The 21,644-nt window shown below is 38.3% G+C and overlaps 1 protein-coding gene across 6 annotated transcripts in view; it reads left to right on the forward strand.

The window, feature by feature from the left end:
* Nucleotides 1-21,644, forward strand: part of IKZF3 (IKAROS family zinc finger 3) — a 93,341-nt gene that overhangs the window by 41,912 nt on the left and 29,785 nt on the right. The window contains exons 1-2 of one of the 6 annotated variants that reach the window (XM_044939006.2): nt 19,978-20,402; nt 21,257-21,520. The exons of 3 other annotated variants lie outside the window; for them this stretch is intronic. The gene's annotated coding sequence lies outside the window, so the exon portion shown is untranslated. Of the gene's footprint in view, nt 1-18,247; nt 18,989-19,977; nt 20,403-21,256; nt 21,521-21,644 lie in introns of those variants that run through there. 2 more of the 6 variants (XM_044939007.2, XM_044939008.2) reach the window with 2 other exon arrangements.

Here is a 21,644-nt window from a genome sequence, read left to right on the forward strand (position 1 = left end):
CTGAGACGAGACCAATCTTGGAATGTTTTAAATTCAGAATAATTGTGATCATGTTTAATGTACATATTTAAATGTGTCATGTGCCTCTTTCTAATTTTCCAACTCTTAGAAAGTTATTTTATAGAAAAATTAGAAACACTTACTTTATTTTTCTCTTGTGGAAAGACCGACTAAATTTTTAGAGGGAAAAGGCTTTACCCAACTAGTATTGTTGTTTGAGAAACAAAATAAAATATTTGGGAAAAAAAACTTTTAAAAAGTGTAAACATTTAACTTATGTTTACTTGTTTCCCATACTTGTTTCCCTAGGCAATTTTTTTTTCTGTAAAGGGCCAGGTAGTAAATATCTCAGACTTTGTGGGCAACACAATTTCTGTTGCAGTTTCTCAACTCTGCTGTTGTAATGTAAAGCAACTGTAGCAGGTGCAGAATTGAATGTGCATGGCCTTCAAGAACTTTACTTATAAAGTCAGGCACTGAGTGGGTCAGATTTGGCCTGCAGGCCATAGTTTCTTGACTCTTGACCTAGAGTATGCATGTACTGTGTGATAGCTTAAGAAAGCTATTGTTCTTGAAAGGAACAGGGTTCATGTAACCATACCAAAAAGGCATCAGTGGGGATCTAACAGGATTATTTTTTAAATTTGAAAAATATACATCACTAACAGCTCTGTTTATCACACACATGTACTGTGGGTATAGCTTTATGCCACTATGGTTTATATAAGCCAGTTGGTCACAAATAAAACCATTTGTGGATTCAGTGTTGTGTCTACCACTCAGTTGGTTCCTCCTTTCTTCCTGAAAATGTAAATCTAGTAGACTGAAGCACTAGAGATATTTAAATCAATTCAAGTTTATTTCATCCATGAGGCCTTCTTGTACTATGCCAAGCCCCACCTCCTCAAGTATGTCTTAGAGTTGACGTTTGGGTGTGTGTTTAATTACTGTTTATTTAAGCCTTATTGTACTCTATCTGGATTTGTTTGTGCATGACAAATTTTCACCCCATTACATTATAAAATTTTTGAGAAAAAAAACAACCCTTGTGGCCCACATTTACATCTTTTCAAACATACTCATCTAGGAAGTGATATCGGAGAAGGCAATGGCACCCCACTCCAGTACTCTTGCCTGGAAAATCCCATGGACGGAGGAGCCTGGAAGGCTGCAGTCCATGGGGTTGCTGAGAGTCGGACGCGATTGAGCAACTTCACTTTCACATTTCACTTTGATGCATTGGAGAAGGAAATGGCAACCCACTCCAGTATTCTTGCCTGGAGAATCCCAGGGATGGGGGAGCCTGGTGGGCTGCCATCTATGGGGTTGCGCAGAGTCGGACACGACTGAAGTGACTTAGCAGCAGCAGCAGGAAGTAATATAATCCACCTGGATTTTTGAAGAGATTAAGAGTTTTCCAGCCTAGTCATTGACTCCTGTGAACAATTATTTCTCTTCTTAGTAGTGACCAACTCCAACTGTTGTCAGACTGATTTTTTTTTTTTTTTTACTTTTTATTTTATTTTGGGGTATAGCTGAGTAACAAATAATGGTTGTGATAGTTTCAGGTGAACAGTGAGGGGACTCAGCTATATTTATACATGTATCCATTCTCCCCTGAACTCCCCTAAGTCAAACTGATCTTGAGCAGTAAGAAATAACCAAGGGTTCCCCAGGTCTTTATTTTTGTTTAGCATCGAATGACTGCTGGGAGTATCATAGGAACTTCACTGAATACAGAGGATATTGGGACTTTCCTATTGGATCGAAAATGTCATTGAGATAATATAATGTCAAAAGTAGAAATTAAAGCAATCATAATATATCACAAGAGAAAATATTCTTTTTTTTTTAAATTTTGTTTTATTTTTAAACTTTACAATATTAGTTTTGCCAAACATTGAAATGAATCCGCCACAGGTATCTCTGTGCTCCCCATCCTGAAGCCTCCTCCCTCCTCCCTCCCCATACCCTCCCTCTGGGTCGTCCCAGTGCACCAGCCCCAAGCATCCAGTATCCTGCATCGAACCTGGACTGGCGACTCGTTTCATACATGATATTGTACATGTTTCAATGCCATTCTCCCAAATCTCCCCACCCTATCCCTCTCCCACAGAGTCCATAAGACTGATCTATACATCAGTGTCTCTTTCGCTGTCTCGTACACAGGGTTATTGTTACCATCTTTCTAAATTCCATATATATGTGTTAGTATACTGTATTGGTGTTTTTCTTTCTGGCTTACTTCACTCTGTATAATAGGTTCCAGAGAAAATATTCTTATTGTTTGTATCTGGCCTGTGATCACAGAAGAATAAAATAAAGCCTCTGGAGATCAGGGTTAGAGGTAAAATGTGTTTTAATGGTGGTGTACCTAGGATATAACTAGGTAGAGACGACACATCAGATGGTGGGATGTCATCCCAGCAGGGCCCTTTGAAAAAGAAATGCAGTTAAAGGAAGAATGTCTGACATAGAACCTCATAGCTTTTTGTTTTAGTCCTTCTTCCTCTGAAATTGAATCCCTATCCCTTGCCATTTCCCACTTAGAATAGGGAAGGGAAAATTCCATCATCTGTATGTTTTGAGTTTTTGAATATGTGGATGGCATTGCTTTTCTTCTTTGAATAATTAGGGAATATAAATTTGGCTACCAATACCCTGCATTTAATATACTACTGGCCTCCATTTTTCAGCATTCCCCTAACAACCACCATCTCTTTCTACTGAGGCTAGCAGTTTGTTCTTGAGCTGCTACTGGGCAAAAAGTACACAATATATCTCAATATCCATCAGCTTCGGCTGTTTACTCTGCTTAAGTGGCACATTTACCCTTCGTGTTAGTTTCCTAGGGCTTCTATAACAAATTACCACAAACCGGGTGGCTTAAAGAGCAGAAATTTACTCTCTAATAGTTCTGGAAGCTAGATGTTCCAAACGAAAGTGTTAGTACCACCATGGTCCCTCTAAAAGGCTCTAGAAAAGAATCCTTCCATGCCTCTTTCTAGCTTCTGGTGACTCCTAGCAATCCTGGGTGTTCCTTGGCTCGTACCAGCACAACTCCAATTTAATCATCACAGGGCCTTCTCTGAGTGTATTGGTGTGTGTCTTCCCTTCCACTTACAAGAACACTAGTCATTGGGTTAAAGGCCCATCCAGTGTGACCTCCTCTTAACTAATTACACCTATAATGACCCAATTTCTAATAAAGTCACATTCTGACATTTCTGACAGACATGAACTTTGGGGGTACACTCTTCATCTTCAGAATCTTTAGGACCAAATATTGGATATACCTGGTTCTCGTTGTGAAATAGATTTCTTTTAAAATAATTATACAGTAATGATATGGCAACCCACTCCAGTGTTCTTGCCTGGAGAATCCCAGAGACTGGGGAGCCTGTGGGCTGCCGTCTCTGGGGTCACACAGAGTAGGACACGACTGATGCGACTTAGCAGCAGCAGCAGCAGCAATGATCAAGTAGTGTATTTATTTAATTATTCCTTTATGTAAGAGTTAGGATCGTGACTGATTCCATGAGAAAACTTGAATCTGATCATTTTTTGAAAGGCCTTAAATTTTCTCTGTGGTGATGCTATGCTTAGGTCAAAGATAAGAACTTAAGTTAGAAAGTTTGCTGAAAACAAATCATTCTCCTCCCCTTAGGAGCTAGAGCTCCCGTCCTCAGTAGTTTTCCCGTCCTCAGTAGTTTTCCATGTCAGAGTCTCAATATCTTTTGAGATGTACAACTTTTTTGCACTCATGAGAAATACAAACTATTTTGATGCTTCTGAAAGGGGGAAAAAAAAAAGACAAGCCGCATTTGTGGTTTATGGATGCTAATTACTGCTACATTTAGATGTGTGAAGGAGGGGTCTATGGCTGGAGGGAGCTGGGAGAGACCGAGTCAGCCTCGCCTAGGCGCTCACTGAGGTTCCAGCGGTACTGCTCAGCACACGCAAGTACATGCTTCAAAAGGAAGTGCCGTTTTTTATCAAAATATTACATCTCTCAAGCCCAGATCAAGACCTACCGCTCATGGGATGCAGGGGTTATCTTACAAAATCAGCAGTGCTTTGCTGCAGAAGTTCACTCACAGGGGATTTCTGTAAGTGCTCACAATGGGCAGAGAGGCTTCACGGCTCGTACTGTGTCAAACGGGTAAGTTCTGTTGGTGATAAAACCCAGACACCCCTCCCTGACTTTTTTTAAAACAAAAAACACCCCAGGATTCTTTTTTTTTTTTTCTCACCAACCTCTGTGGCACAGTGAACCAAAAGGAAATTATAGGAAGATATTTGTCATTCACAGAAATGTACAGTTGTAATAATGGACAGAAAAATAGTCTGCCCACTGTCTTTAGTGGATTCTCCAAGACTCTTTCCCCCTCCTTTGACTTCCCTTTAACTGTGGAACAATAATACTGGCGCTCCTTGGAGTGGAGGCAAGAGGAGTGAAATGAAATGTAGATTCCAGTTCAGTTGGTTAGCAGTATGCATGAAACACCCATTTGTGCCCAGTAACTCACCCAGCGTCTGCTCTTGCCAAGGGAGTTCAGCTGCTCAAACTGAGTTTGGCACCAGGCGTGGTGACCGGGCCATTCTGTGCCCTGGTACATTGTGGTAACCACATGAATGCACCCTGCTGAGGGGTAAGAGGAGTCCCAGTGATGTGCCAGAGGCAGCTCATAACCGCTTGTTAAGTTTTCAGTGAGCCGCTGACTTCATGTTGATGGCTTGAAATAGGCTATGATATTTATACCACTGACATCAGCAAATGCTATGAAGAAGCTCTGGCCCGCCCTGAGTGGGTTTTTAAGCATTTCCCAGCACACCACTGGACTGAGGACCGAATGAAACCCTGTGCTGGCTCACTAGGTCATCATTTTTCATAACTTGTCAAAGGGGCTTTTTTTTTTTTTTGTAATTTGCACAAAGGCGAATAGTGTTGGAGAAGAGTATGTGAAATATCTCCACAGCATAGTAGGCAGGATCCAGAAATTTTGTCTTTAAGATATGGGGGTCACATTTTTACAGAGTTAATGAAATAATAGGAGATTTTTGGTAGATAGTATTAATATTACAAAAAGCACAAAGCAACAAGAGTGAAGTTTAGACTAGACACTACTGGCCATATATTAAACTTTAAAAGTCTCACGTAATCATGAAGCAGTTGCTTCCCTACCTAATCTCATAACATAAGAATTTTAGCTTGCTCCTGTCAGAAAAAGGAAGAGTGGACAGCTGCAGGCAATCACTAGTCCTCTTATATTCAAATTGATGCATTGTGGCGGGAACTTACTGTACTTTGTTGACCTCAAAGGGTTGATGACATGTCAAGGACAGTCTTTTTAGTCTCTCTCTCCTTTTATGCCAAGTGGTCAATATTTATTGACAGTAAATGGTCAATATTTATCCATTTTTCTTTTTGCCTTTCCACCCAACTATTCATTTATCCATTCATCATCTGCACTGTCCCCTGCTGCTGCTGCTAAGTCGCTTTAGTCGTGTCCGACTCTGTGCAACCCCAGAGACGGCAGCCCACCAAGCTCCCCTGTCCCTAGGATTCTCCAGGCAAGAGTACTGGAGTGGGTTGCCATTTCCTTCTCCAATGCATGAAAATGAAAAGTGAAAGTGAAGTCGCTCAGTCGTGTCCGACTCCCAGCGACCCCATGGACTGCAGCCCACCAGGCTCCTCCATCCATGGGATTTTCCAGGCAAGAGTACTGGAGTAAGGTGCCATTGCCTTGCCAGTGCTCACTAAATAATTGTCAGTTGATTAAGTGAAGAAGAGCATGTGAGTACATTTTGGCCTTGAGGTCTTTTTCAGCAGTGTTCCCCAAACCAGGATATGGGGAGACATTCCAAGGGTTACATGGATAATTTTAAGAGAATCAGTTTCTATGTCTTCATCTTCATCATGTTCTCTTTCCTGGAACTGATCTCCCCTACTAGGCTGCTGTCATTGAGGTTCTTCTTTCCCACCTCCCCTTTCACAGTGATCCTTCCTCACTTTATAGAAGAAAGGCACATCCCTCACCCATCCCAAATCTTAATTCTTTGCCCTCAAGTGTAAATATTTCCAAGAAGGGGGGAGGATGTGGTGGGATGGATTGGGAGATTGGGATTGACATATTTACATTACTAAGTATAAAATAGATAACTAATGAAAGCAGACTGTATAGCTGAGGGAGCTATACTCAGTGACCTAAACGGGAAGAAAATCCAAGGAAGAGGGGATATATGTATACATGTGATCGATTCACTTTGCTGTACAGCAGAAACTAGCACAACATTGTAAAGCAACTATACTCCAATAAAAAATATATATATATATGTATGTGTATATATATATTTCCAAGATATCAAACATAGGGTCAAGAGATAATTCCTCTCCTCAAACTTTCATAAATGCATGCCCCCTTCATTTCATTTAGAGATGCATCCCCAACATTTTACTTTTTATGTTTAATAATTATTGATCAAGATTTTTAACATACCTATATTATTTTCATCAATTTTATGCTAATAACTTTAATAATAACTCAGTCTCAAAGAAATTTTATTAACACATAACACTTCATGGTAATAAAAATATTTTATTTTTGTATATAGTTGTTTTTTCTTTTCTTTTTATAGTTGTTTTTGTTATAGAAACATATGATAGAATGAGCAATAGAAGACTCAAGCATAAATGAATAGCATAAAGATAAAACTCTATGGAAAAGGAAAATGGAAATAGAAGTTCAAGGAGAAATTTTCTGATTTTTTAAAGATTATTTATCTATTTTTAAGTTTATAAGGGAGTAAATCAAATCACTAATATTTATATTCCATTACGCCCATTTGAAAGGGTGCAGTGAGTTTTAACCATCATTATTTACAATAAACAAAACTGTGTTTTTGTTCTAAAAACTTTTAAATTATGATAAGTTATAGATGTCAACTTAATATCCACTTAATGTCCACTATATATCAGGGTTAAATATAATTTTTCAAAATTCTTTGAGACTATGCAAGCAAAAAATTGAAGACCAACTGCTATCATGTAAAACATATACAATGTAATATAAGGAGCCATCAGTTTAAGACTGGACCTGATTAAAAGCCTAATATAGACTTGATACCTCAAGGTTTGAAAACCTCTTCAAAACTATGTGAAATTTTGTTTATTGATATGTGTACATTTTTCTATGTACAATATAGTTCTCACAGGTAGATCCACAACCTAGAAAAGATGAAAAATCCCTGACCAACATGTGTAAGGTCTTAAGGCTTCTTAACTTTGCTAATTTTTAATCGTTTATATGTAATGGTCTCTATGCTTTCAACATAAACAATTTTGGTTCATTCCTGTGTGTATAAAATAATACTGATATATACTAATTATGAAAATCATGAAATAGGCACAATCCTCTTTCTTTCTTCATCACCAATTTGAACCCTATCCTAGGGCAACCTTTTGATTATATTCCTTGCTGTTTCAAAAGCCTTTCCTTTTTTTTTTTTTTAAGTTTTGATAGAGAATGTTGGAAATGCTTCATCCACAAAAAATGCCGAGTGGCAACTTGGAAAACAGGTTTTTAGAAGAATAGACATCATCTGCCCCTGACAATTCTGTTATGTGCTTTCTCCTAGCACTTAATATTCAGCAGTCTAGCAGTAGGTTGACATAGTATTCAGGCTTAGAGTTAGGAAAATTACTTTTGGAAGTGACTGGCAACACAGTAGTTTTAAAGCTTTGAATTTTCAAGTGTCACACACAGAGCAGATGAATGAAGATGTCAGAGCCAGGCCTAAAGGAGGACCTTGGTAATCCAGCCCTTGGTGTATAACCTTCAAACACCAATAAACAAGATTATCTGGATTTAACATGCGACCTTTCTCATTCTGACTGGTAGGTCCAGATGTTTTCTCATTCAGCTGCCTGGTTGAAATCTGCTTTTTAACCGACTGCAGTTGGATCTAGATTTGAGGCTGCAGAAATGACAGTCTTGAAAACTGTATTCTGCAGTGAATGATGCTGTCGAAACATTACATGTGGAACTCCAGGGTTTAATAATTAAAAATAATTTGTGGCCTTACCCTTAATAGATTTGTTAATTATGTCAACTGAATAAGTAAAAACAGGATGGAGGTAGATGTTTCACTATATTAGTCAGTCTGGTGGCATTAAAAACGTTGACAAGATTTGTTAGGACCAGGCTTTTCTGCACCTGCGTCTGCAGAAGCAGAAATCCCAGTCATGCCTTTGTTACTCCTCAAGGAAGTTCATAGCAGCCCTGGAAAATATAGAAAAGGCTCTTTATTAGCGTCTCTTAAGTCAGCCTAGGCTTCTGGCCATAATACTCATCCACTTTAATGTACCTTTATTATCTTTCTTCGTTACTTGCAGTCCAGAACTGTTTCTGGCATTTTTATATGAACTCTTACTCACCGTGAACTTGATTTTCCGGTTCTTGTCCTTCAGGTTGTACTAGTTCTCTCTCTTAAGACTATATAGAAAAGATAGTTCTTTATTTTCTTCTTTTCTAATGGGAGAACTAAACTCTCACATTCCTGAGTGAATCCTCAGAGAGCTTCCCCATTTGCTTTATACCACTGCTAACTTGTAGGTCAGAGATAGCACTCATTAATCAAGTAATAGTCATAGCCTAGTAAAGCATACTCAACCATTAACAGAATAGAAAGTGAGACATAAAACCACATAAAAAGACATAAAAACACAAAATGTGACAAAGAACTAATATAGTTAGAAAGTCTGGATTTTTATGGATTTTAGTACAATTTAGAAAGCAAAAATCAGTAGTTACTTAGGTATTATCTGAAGTAGTAGATAATAAAATAATTAAGTACTGTAGAAATGTCCTATGAGGCCAACTCTTACAGTTGCTTGTTTTAGCCTCTTTCCTACTACCAATTAGATACATCTTGTGTTTTTATACACAAGAATAATTACAGAATTTATTAAATTCTTTGAAAAGGGCATGAAATTGTTGCACAAGAATAAAAGGAGTTAATGATAGTCTCATGAGGACTTCTCATATTAGCTTAATCATTGCTCAAAAGCTACACTTGTCACGATGTTTCTTATAATAATTGGTGAATGAGCTGCTAAACTCTTCCCTCTTGAGAGAGTATTTATCAGTGTTGTTAGCTATTAGTTGTTGATTTTGTAAAAAATTCTTATAATTTTCTTTAAAAAAAAAAAAAACAGCTATAGTGTGGTTATAATTTCCATACCTTTAACTGTCCAATTCAGTGCTTTTTAGTAAATTTACAGAGTTGGGCAACCATGTTTTAGAACATTTCTGTCACCCTAAGAAAATTCCTTGTACCTGTTGGCAGTCAATTCCCATTCTTACTCCTAGCCCTAGGCAACAGCTAATTTGATTTTTGTCTCTATAGACTTAGCATTTGTAGACCTCTCATATAACAGGAATAATACAATATGTACTCTTCTGCTCTGCTGCTTTTACTTAACATAATGTTTTTAAGTTTATGTATGTTGTTGCATGTACCATTACTTTGTTTCTGTTTATTTCTGAATAGTATTCTATTGTATTGATAAAGTACATTTTGTTTATTAGTTCACCATTTGATGGATACTCTGATTGTTTCCATTTTTGTTTTGGCTTTTATGAATAATCTTGCTATGAACATTTGTGTGAAAGTCTTTGTGTAGACATAGGTTTTCGTTTCTTTTGGGTAGATACCTAAGAGTGGGGTTGCTGGATTATGTGGTAAATTTATGTTTAATTTTGTAAGAAACAGTCTGTATTAGTTATTGGTTGCAATATAACAAATTATCCCAAACCTTGGAAGCTTAACAGTACAGATTTATTATCTCAGGAACAGAGGCACAGCTTATCTTGTTCCTCTGCTTCATAATCTCAGAGGCAGCAATTAAAGTGTCGACCTGGACTGCAGTCTCATCTGAAGGCTTGAGTAAGGAAGGATCAACTTCCAGATTCACTCGTGTGCTTGTCAGAATTCAGTTCCTTGAAGGTTTTTGGACTGAGAGCCTCCTTTTCCTCACTGTCGTTTGGCCAGAAACTACCCTCAGTTCCTTGCCATGTGAGCTGTCTGGCTTACTTCATTAGAGAAGCTCGTGAGAAGCACCAGAGAGAGAAAGAGAGAGTAAGAGAACGAGTACAAGATGGAAGTCATGTTCTTTTACAGTATAATAAAGGGCGTGGGGGCTTCCTTGGTGGCCCACTAGTTGGACTGCCTTCCAGTGCAGAGGGTGCAGGTTCGATTCCTGGTCAGGAAGCTAAGATCTCACCTGCCTTGCAGCCAAAAAACTAAAACATAAAACAGAAGGCATGTTGTAAATTCAATAAAGACTTTAAAAAATGGTCCACATCAAAAAAATCTAAAATAAACAGAAGTGATTTCCCATCACTTTTGCTGTGTTTTATTAATTAGAAGCACGTCACCTACATCCAACCCACGTGCAAGGCAAGATTACACAAGATATGCCTACTAGCAGTCAGGGATTATTGGGAGCAGTTTCAGAAGGTTGCCTATTATACTGACAAACTTTTTTTTTCCCCGAATGACTGTACCATTTTTCATTTCCACCAACAGTGTACTAGGTAGGGTTCCATTTTCTCCATGCGTTTGCCAACACTCATTATTATCTGTCTTTTTGATGCTAGCCATTCTTGTGAGTGTGAAGAGGTATCTTATTGTGGTTTTCATTTACATTTCCCTAATAACTAATGATGTTGAACATCTTTTCATTTGCCTATTGTTTATTTGTGTAATTTCCTTGGTGAAATGTCAATTCAGATCTTTTCTACATTTTCAAATTGCGTTATTTGTCTCATTATTGAGTCGTAAGATATTTCCATTTATGAATCATGCTTTTGGTATCAAATATAAGAAATCGATTCCAAGGTCACAAAGATATTATATGTCATCTAATATGCTTGGTCTTTATATACATTATTTTGCCTAATTTAATTACCGTAACTATCTTGTTAGGTGTAGATGTTATCTTCATTGCACAAATAAGAAAATTCACAGAAGTCAAGTGACTTGCTGAGATCACATGGCTAGTTAGTACAACTTGAACCTAGATTCTGTGTTACTCTGAAGTTCATGCTCTTTCATCAGAACTTTGAAAAAAAAAAAAGACATTCAAATCTATTTTCAGTGGGCAGAATGAGAGTGAAATATGATATTGTCCTTTCTTTATGATTATTAGTACCCATTCTGGTGCTATTTGAATACTTTTATTAGAAACCTCTATTTGTGATCATTGGAAGTTGCCTTTTGAAATAGAAAGGGGCTTGTACTCCAGTTTGTTGGCTGGATTCCGTCCTGGTTTTATTCTGCCAGGCAGTATTCCCTCCACAGTTTCTGGTGGAGCTAGGATGCATTTCTTGCTTGCAGTCTTGAAGTGTGTCACTGGGCAGCTGTTAAGCAGTTATACTTTACCCTCAGGGACTAACATGTTCCAGTGACAAAATAGCTCATTCCCTTATGTGCTTGTAATGTAGATTTACCTAGGACAAATCAGTACTGAGTTCCTTCCAATGTTTCTTAGTGCTCTAATTTCATCATTTGGAAAACAGAGAGAGGGGAATGGATGAAGCAGAGAGGAAGAAAAGTCCAAATAATGTGTAGCGGGTGGTAAATTTTATATTAATTTGTATATATTTTGTTTTAATTTAATGTTTAAAAAGGCAAGAATCTTCTCATTCTTAATCCTTATATTCATTTTTCTCTCTTCCAAGAATCCTCTATAACCTTTGTGTCTGGTTAGTATACCTTAAGTTAGAAATACAATTTATTGTTTTCTTCTGCCATGGCCTAAGATACTAGCCTTAAGCAAAATTACAATCTGTGCAGTATTTTGGAAACATATCCAGCCTTAATTTTGTACTCTAAGCAAATAACAAATGATTTTTGCTCCTTCCTTCCTTCTTGCCTTCTTTCTTTCCGTCCTTCTGTTCATTTGGTAAATGGTTGCTAAACTTTGTACCCAGCAGAGTGCTAAATGTTGAGGGTGTAGACATTGACATCAAGGAGCTACTACACAGAGAAGAAAATGGGAACTAACATAGGGGAGCAGATGTGGAAAGAAAGTACAGAAGAAAGGAACAGTGCATTAGACTGAGTATGAAACAAACATAAAAAATCCAAGAGGTGGTTGGCAGTATCTGTTGGTTTCAGCAGGCAGGATTGGCTGAAAATACAGATTTGGGAGTCATTAGCAAAAAAAGTTGGGTCAGGAGAATATGTGAAGTGAAAAAACCAAAAAGTTCAAGAAACAGACCCCTGGAGATCGCTCACACCTAGGAGACAGAGAAAGACAAGTAAACATGGAAAATAAACGAGGTAGAAAGAGAAGAAGGAATGAATAGAGTTCAGGGAAGAGGTTCAAGGAGCTGGGGCTGGTCAGTGGCAGCCTGCTCCAAAGAAGCGGAATAGGAGTGCCTGAAGCCAGACCACACTTGGCAAAGAAATCAGCTAGAAAACTTATTATCACTGTGGGGCTTGGGGGTTTTCCTAATGTATCATGAGGAGAAACTTCATAGCACAGCTCATTTGCAGACTGTTGTAGACAAGCTAGGGGGTGGTACAGCAAATGGACTGACTCCTTCCTTTTCACGTTGTGTGTAGTCATTCAGTCGTGTCCAACTCTTAGCGACACTGTGGACCATAGCCCGCCAGGCTCCTCTGTCTGTGGGATTCTCCAGGCAAGAATACCGGAGCGAGTTGCCATTTCCTTCTCCAGGGGATCTTCCTGATCCAGGGATGGAACCCTCTTCTCTTATGACTTCTTCCTTGGCTGGCCTTTTTATTATCATTAAATTGGTTCAGGCTGCCCAAGGAGTTCGTTCATTCATTCATTTTTTCATTCAATAAGTGAGTCCTCTGAAAGGTTCTAGGGACACGAATATTACTGAAACCTGGCTTCTGCCTTGATGATACTTCTAATCTGTATGGGAAATAAATAATAAATAAACATGTTAACTGTTGTACAGTTAACATAACACACATATGTACTATGTATAACAAGAACTACTTATACTCTGAATATATTTAGAAGACATTTTCATTCCTTCTCTCACCCGGGATCCTGAGTTTGGTGTTATGACAGGATGTTTTTAACCAATTTAATTGTATTTGGACAGCAATTTTTTAATTTTTCTAAGAATTATGTTTCTTTTTAATATTTATTTATTTATTTGGCTCACTAGTTGCAGCACACAGGCTTAGTAGCCCTGAGGCATATCCTTAGTTCCCCAACCAGGGATCAAACCTGTGTCCCTTACATTGGAAGGCAGATTCTTAACCACTGGACCACCAGGGAAGTCCCTAAGAATTATGTTTTAATATACTTTAAATTTTTAGGATTAAGCTCTGTTCAGTTTTTAAAAAGATAGAAAGATAAAGTGAATATTCTATACACAAGAAAATTGTGAATGAAAAGAAAGCTTTTTCTTCTGGATTTATAAATGAAATATCTACCAGGTCCATACTTTAGTCTATCTCTAGTATGTTTAGGCAACATCTAAAACCTTAACCTCTTTAAATATATTTTTTTTCAATCATTATTTTTCAGTGGATGGCAGTTCTTTCTCAGAAATATAAATACAAAATAATAAACACACAGTAGAGAAAGTTCATAGCTATAATGGACAGACATGAAAAAATGTACTTGTATACTTTTTTTATAGTTTAGAAGGAACTCCCACACATCATGTTTTTCAGCCCTCACAACAATTCAAGATAAAAAATTCACCTGGCTTGATGGTAGCTGAAGAACTTAGCCCAGCTGATCGGCTGTAAAACACCTATTTTAAAATTAGGAAAAAAATTGGAAAATGTGAATCAGGCTAATAAGAGATAAAATACTGATATCAATAGTGTTGAGATAAGAGGTAGCAGTTTGGGTGATATCTACTGCTGATATGTAGTGTATTCTTGTTAAAAGTAATAAATCTCCTCTTGTTCTAATGGAGAAGCAAGAGTCGCACTGAAATTATTAAGCAAAATTATTTTTACTATTATGGCAATGAATGAGCTATTTGATAGTCAGATAATTAGACAAAGATTAATGTCTCTAGTAAAATCAAGGGTGGTTCCTTGCAACTGAAACTTTCTTCATGTTTTCATGCTAATGCTCTTGAATTTGAAGTGACATGATTTACTAATTACCAGTTTAGATTCTTTAAGGGCAAATTTAAAGTCTGATAAGAATATGTTTTAATGAGAACTTAAATCAAATATTATCCAAACTGCTACCTCTTATCTCATCACTATTGATATCAATATTTTATCTCTTCTTAGTCTGATTCATATTTACCAATTTTTTCCTAATTTTAAAATAGGTGTTTTAAAGTCACAAGATGCCTATCATTTTAAATTTTAAAGGAAGAGAAGAATAAAAACATAATGGATACTATATATCAGTGACCAAAAGTTTTATTTTCATTGAAATTTTATTTTACTGGTTAGAAAATTCTCATATTCTCTACTTCTCAAAATATCATTGGTTTTTCTCCCTCCTCACTTTTCACATAAAAATGTAAATTAGAAAATGAAAATGACCCATAATTTCAGTGTTCTTGTTTGTACTACAAAGAAGCCATTGTGGGAAAGGAGTACAGACATTAATTTTATAAGGAAAACTGTTCTAGTTAATCTATTTTTGCTATATTGGGTGATAGCAACAAACTCTATAGACTAAATACCTGCAGTACATGTATTTCCCATTTTGCTCTTTAGTGCTTCAAGCTTCTAAATCCTATTAACAGCTGTCAAAACCTGGTAAACTATTTAGATGCTTTCACAATTTGTTTAATTGGATAGTTAGAAAATGGCATGCTAGAAAAGCCCACCCCCCTTTTCTTTTAGCCTGGCTGAACATCTGTAGCATTAGGGCCTCATTATCTCTGAATTGGCATAGCAAATCAGTGGCATCATTAAAATGCCACATTAAGATGATTAAGCTTCTTTGTTATCCAGTTGACTTTTGCATGTGCCGAGGATTTCATGGTTATGACCCCCAATCCTTGTAAAACACTTAAACAACATCCCCTTTTGTGTCTTCCCTGTCTAAAGCTGCTATCTGGTTTTGTCCCTTCTCACAACATCTCTGGCAAACTAGAGGCTGTTTACTCCAAACTTTGTTCTTTGAGTTGGATTCTGAGATCTCATAGTTCAGAGTGGAAATTCAGAACCTGCTTTTTACACTGGGAAGTTCATACTAAAAACATACTATCCAAGACATCCAAGTTGCCTCTTCTGTTTGCCATCTTTGATAGGTTCTTCTCTCCAACTGAGCATTTTATGTGCCTGTAAAAACAAACTGAGGCACAGTTGGCTGAGACAGCTATTGCCCCTGAAGGATTGAGATGTTGGATCCTTTCCAAGACCCATTGTTTTTGCAGTGTCTCAGGTGAAACCAAAAATGTCTACTCTGGAGTGCAAGCCTTTCATGTGATAACCATCACCCCAGGAAATGAAACCATGTGCATCAGCCCCAGTGAGCCAAGCCTTTGTTCTCCTCAGCCTACAAAATTCTCTCTGGGGTGTGTGTGTGTGTGTGAGTGTGTGTCATCTTCCTAAGTGGCCTCCAGAACATAGACAAAGATGGGAGCAATTGCACCCCAGAGTAGCTCCTTTAGAAAGAAGTGCAACCTAATCTAATTTTCTATGGGTTAGATTCAATTTAGACATCTTTTTCCCCCCTCTGGGAATGTTTAGCAATTACCTTTATCAGCAATTTGTGGTTTGGTGTGTTCTTTTCTCCACAAGCTCGATTATAAAAAATTTACTGAGGAGCCTTTAACATTTTTTATTGTGAAGTATATGATACATACAAAAAGGCAAATATATTTACATGTATAAAGAATAACAACAAGCATCCATGGACCCACCACCTGGCTTAAGAAATAAAATATTGCTAGTACCTAAGAAGATTCTTGATAGTCTTTTAAGTGGCAATCGAAGTCATGTGTCTAAGAAACCTGATACATATAATAAGAGACTAGAATTTACAAAATTGAAATGGCAGATTATTCATATTACGAAAGGTCTGTTCACTGTACAAAAGACCTTGGGTTACTGTGGGGCTATTCCTCACGTATATTCAAGTATTTCTTGCCAGATCTTTAAGATTTTCTGCCTTTATTAACAGTTCAGGTGTTGCCAGTCACTGACAATTGAAAAATCAAGGAAAAATGAAGATAAACATCTCTGAATGTATAATATAAATCTGTGGAACAGTATTATTGATTTTATGTGTAGTGCTGTATGAAAACAGAAACAGGAGGATTTTTTGCTAGTTTAAAGTATCAAGGAAAACTTCACAGAAGAAATGGCATTTAAACAGCATCTGCAAGTTTGAATAGAATGTTGATGTGGGGAAGGGCATTTTAGGTAAAGAAAAGACTGGAGAAGAGGCTTGGAAGGCTGCATTTAGTAAGATGACTACTGTGCTTCTCAAACTTTGATGTGTATAAGAATCCTTGAGGATTTGTTGAAATGCACAACTGGATCCAGTAGGTCTGGGGTGAGGCCTAAGAGTCTGCATTCCTAATAAGCTCCTGGGAGGCATGCTGGAACTGTGGATCCAAGGACCTCACTTTGAATAGGCAAGATTCTAGTCTAGAGAGAAGGGTGATTCAGGGAATCTAGTGAGATATGAGATAGTCAGATCAGCTCAGAGCAGCTTCTGGACAGGCCCCTGAATGTCTCACTAAGGAGTTTGGATCCTGTAAACAAAATGAAATCCTTGAAAGTTTCTGAACAAGGGTTTTAGTATACTACAGGCTGATTAATTCGATAATAGGATATAGTCTAAAAGAGAGGTCGTATCCGCTGTAGACCAGTTAGGAGGCTAACATAGTAGTAGATCCATGTTCTAAGTATTTACTTTGTATGTACTTTACACAGAGCGCTCTGTCATATTCTAGAGCAGCGGTTCTCAAACTCCATTGTGCATAAGATTTGCCTGGAAAGCATATTTTTAATGCACGTTTCCAGTCCTCACACCCTGAAATTTTGGGACCCCTAAAATTTGTATTTTAAAACCCCACAACCTTCAAGCAGTGTCATAGGGAATACTGAGTTTAAAAAAAAAAAACACCAAACCTGTGTAACTTCTGACCTCAGATAGCTTATATGTCCATATGGGAGGTGAAGTGACTTTATAAGTAACTCAGAGAAAGAAGGAACGGATTATTTTGCAGCTGGGGGAACAGGGAAGGCAGAATAGAGGAAAATGGCAAATTAATTTAGCCTTAAAAGATGTGTTGGATTTGGACCTTTGGCAGTTTGGGAGAAAGATCTTTTTGGCAGTGCAAATAATAAGAGGAAGAATATTCAGAAGTTGTTTAGTTTCATTAAAGATACCTGAGTATTCCAAATCAACATTACAAAGATAGCTGGGGCCACATATTGAAAGGTCTTTTAAATTCTTTGTTTCTGAGTTTGCATTTCATGTTGTTGGCAGCAGAGACTATTGGAGAATTTGGACAGGCTCATGATGTGACCAGAGCTATCGTTTACATGAACCATCTGGTGGCAGAGCATAGGATGTGCTGGAAAGGAGAGAGAAAGAAGGCAGAGAGCACCATGTGGAGGCTACCACAATAGATCATAAGGAGAGCATCAGCGTTTGAGATTTGGGATAATGAGCATGCAAAATAGTGGGGAGGAGAAGCAGATTGGAGAGAGGGTGCAGAAATAGAACCAATGAGTGATTAAACGTGGGGATGCAAAAGAACGGGAGGAAAGATGGCTGTAAAGATTCTGACCTGAGTAACTGTGGAGATATCGAGGAGGCCTTTGGGAAAAGGACAAAAGGAGGGGAGAGAAACTATACCTCGATATATATACTCGGGGTGCTAGTTGAAGTCTTAAAAGTGGAGAAAATTGCCATAGGGAAGGAGGTCTAGCGGGGAAGAAGAAAGAAGGATAGGGACAGCATTTAGGAGGCAAAACGGGGAAAGGAGCTAAAAGAAAGTAATCAGAAGGTAGGCTTCCCTGATAGCTCAGTTGGTAAAGAATCCACCTGCAATGCAGGAGACCCCAGTTCAGTTCCTGGATTGGGAAGATCAGCTGGAGAAGAGATAGGCTACCCACTCCAGTGTTCTTGGGCTTCCTTTGTGGCTCAGCTGGTAAAGAATCTGCCCACAATACGGGAGACCTGGGTTCGATCCCTGGGTTGGGAAGATTCCCCTGGAGAAGGGAAAGGCTACCCACTCCAGTATTCTGGCCTGGAGTATTCTGGCCATACAGAATCTGGACTGTATGGTCCATGGGATCGCAAAGAGTCAGACCCGACTGAGCGACTTTCACACTCACTCACAGAAGGTGAGGAAAGAAGTTTCAGTTTCACAGACGAAGTAGGAATACAGAAGAAGAAGGAGTGGTGGTCAACAGTATCAAGGGCTGCAGAGAAGTTGGGGAGAATGGCACACAAAAAACCACTGGATTTAAGAATCATGAGTTTATTGAAGATCTTTAGGGGAGCAGATTCAGTGAATTAAGAAGACAGAATCCAGATTACAGGCAATTTTATATCAGTTTTGAGATTGTAGAGACAGTAAGCACAGGTTACTTTTGTATTAAATCTATCTAGAAAGGGAATGTTGAGAGAGTTTGGGTGTGATGGGATGAGAGGCTAAACTAAATTTCAGAGAGAATAGAAAAGAGGTGTTGGCATCTAGAGATCTTGAGAACATAGACTCTATAGGTCTTGGAGACTGACTTGATGTGGAGATTGGATGGAAAAGTCGTCCAGTTTCAAGATTTGGAGAATGGAAAAAGTAAGATGCCGTGTGTGACTCTAAAGACGTCATAGGGACTACACTGGTGGTCCAGTGGTTAAGACTCCGAGCTCCCAATAAATGCAGGATGCCCAGGTTCAATCCCTGGTTGGGGAACTAAGATCCTGAATGCTGCAGGTACAGATGGGAAAAAAAAGACATCAAGCATTAGAAGCAGTTTGGGGTTCAAAATGGTAAGTTTGATTTTAGTGTGTGCATGTGTTAAGTCGCTTCAGTTGTGTTTGACTCCTTGCAACCCTATGGACTGGGGCCTACCAGGCTCCTCTATCCATGGGATTCTCCAGGCAAGAATACTGGAGTGGGTTGCCATGCCCTCCTCCAGGGCATCTTCCCAATCCAGGGATTGAACCTGCATCTCTTATGTCTCCTGCGTTGGCAGGTGGGTTATTTACCACTAGATATATTTATTAATGTTTTCAAGGGACACTAAGTAGAATGTCCCTCCCACTCCCTTTCCTCTGCTCCTACAAATTTTCCTCCCAAGGGTTGGAATGAACCTCTTAGTCCTTAGAGCAGACTAGTTTCTTTTCTGGTAGTTTTGGTGGACTATATTTGGAGACTAGGTGCTAAGCCCAATAATCTCTCAGTAATCCATTTTGTGTCTTATATACTAATCTGAATTAGTATTCAGCTTTGTTTATCTTCACATGGTAAATGATAATGAATTGTTGATCCTCAGTAACCATGCAGAGAGGCCATCCAGATCTTTTATCTAAAACTGGTAAGACCCCAAGAGCAAATCAGGAACTCTCTTGGTCCAGTAAGTCCAAGGGACTGCCTCAATTTCCTGTTCATGTGCTTGGATTTGTTCCCTTAGAGTCCTGAGTCTCAAATACTGTCTTCCTTGTTCTACAGCTAAGTCCTCAAGAACAAAAGCCAAGGACTTGTTTTGAGCTAGGTCGGTGTAGTACTGAGTTCTAGGTCAAGCCCATTAAAACCAAAATCCTGAGAGAAGGAGCAACCTTATGTCTTGTGTTTTCAGAAAGACTCAAAACATTGATCTTACCAGATTTTAATTATCATGGACCACAGAACAGCCTGAGTCTGTTCATATTAACATTTTATAACCCAAATGAAAAGGATCCATTTCTACTGGCCTTTTCTATATGCTGTTTTTGGTTTTCAGTAGCTGAAGTTTTCCGTTGAGGTTGTTTTAAACGCCTACATGCAAACTGAAGAGCACTCAAGCTTTGGTGGGATATCACCCGCAGCTGGAGTGATGGAGGAGGAGGAGGGTACAAGCTTCAGGTGCATCCTTCTCTTTAAAAAAATTTGAAAAGCAAAAACCACTTAAGGAAACTCATTCCATCTAAAAGCAGGCAAGATGTGTCCAAGGAAGAGGAGGACTCTCTCTCCATGTAGGAAATAGATATCAATTCGTATATAACCCAGATGCATAGGATGGGCCACTTTGAAACACACTGGATGTTTCCTGCAGCCCTCCATCTCTTCTAATCAAAGAGTAAAAGGTTATGAACCATGAACCGTGGTGAGAAGCAGTGGAACAGTGCTGCGGCAATGGCTCCTCTGCTGGTGGTTAGGCCCTGTCTTGCTCTATTAAGCAAACACAGTTAATATAGATGAAAGGTAACCTTGATAGAAGTGAAAATTGAAACTTGAGTAGAAGGTAGCAAGCCAGGCACAGCTGCAGTTATACTTCCTCCTGTGTGGCAACAGGAGCGGCACTTACTGCTGTTGTTTGGAAGGGATGTCATTTTTTTAAATATCTTTTCTTCAGGGTGTTTTGGTCTTTAACATCTACACCACTAAAGAGGGAGTGTGCAATATGATATAAAGAGCAAATTAGACTCTATGTGTCAGAGTGCAAGGGCAAATCCAAGTTCAGTGTTCTAATTCCAGTTCATCAGCTATTAACTGGCTGTGTAACTGTGGGCTAGTCCCAAAAACATCTCTGTTCCCGGATTTCCTCATCTGAAAAACAAGGGTTGGATCAGATGATCTCTAAATTCTCTTCCAGCCCTGAACTCCTATTGACTTGTGATTCCCATGGAGCATTACAATTTCCAGTTTTTAAGAATGAATTTTTGTAAAAGTGAGCATTTATGCAGCATGTTTTATATATGAAAAATCCCTTATAAATACTTATTTATAAGTATTTATACTTATAAATATACAAATATTTTAGGTTTTCTTAGTATCAGTACATAAATTTGCCTTCTTCATTTCTTATGTTCTTCAGCTTAAGAGTGTTGCAGCTCTTATTGAAATAGTACCTGATTAGCCAACTCACTTGGGCCAGCCACACCTCTCCTATCCAGCATTTTATTCTAGGGCTTTGAGTTTAGCCCTCCCTAACTTGGGTATTGGTTATTGGTGCTGTTCCCCTTGTTTAGGTTGAGCTTCATTTACCTGCGTCAATGAAAGTGACTCCTTAGAAGGTTATGTTAAAGGATTACTTCTCCTTTTATCTTTCTCAACAGTATTTCACTAGTACTGCCAGCTTCCTCTATGTTCAGCGTTGTCTCTTTATCAGTTCCAAGAGAGAGATAAGACTCATTTTAGCAGTTTGTATACATGGAAGAGGAAGAGGCAAGGCATGGCTTAAAATCAGGAAAAAAAAAACAACTTGTTAACTCTCAGTCTTAGTGGCTTAAATTGAGTGCAATTGAAGAATTAAAATAGTATTTTCTTCTTGAAACCAAAGAGCACATCACCTTGCCTTGCAACTGCAGCCTCCAAAAAAGGTACTAAATCTGAGAACCTTTCTTCTCCCCCAGTACTGGAGAAAAATTGCTCAAAATGTTTTTTTCATAGTTGCTCTGAGCAGTCATAGCTAAAATCTGTTATCTCTAATTTTCTGAATGGCCT

Source organism: Bubalus bubalis, chromosome 3 (assembly GCF_019923935.1).
Source record: "Bubalus bubalis isolate 160015118507 breed Murrah chromosome 3, NDDB_SH_1, whole genome shotgun sequence".
Lineage (NCBI taxonomy): Eukaryota > Metazoa > Chordata > Mammalia > Artiodactyla > Bovidae > Bubalus > Bubalus bubalis.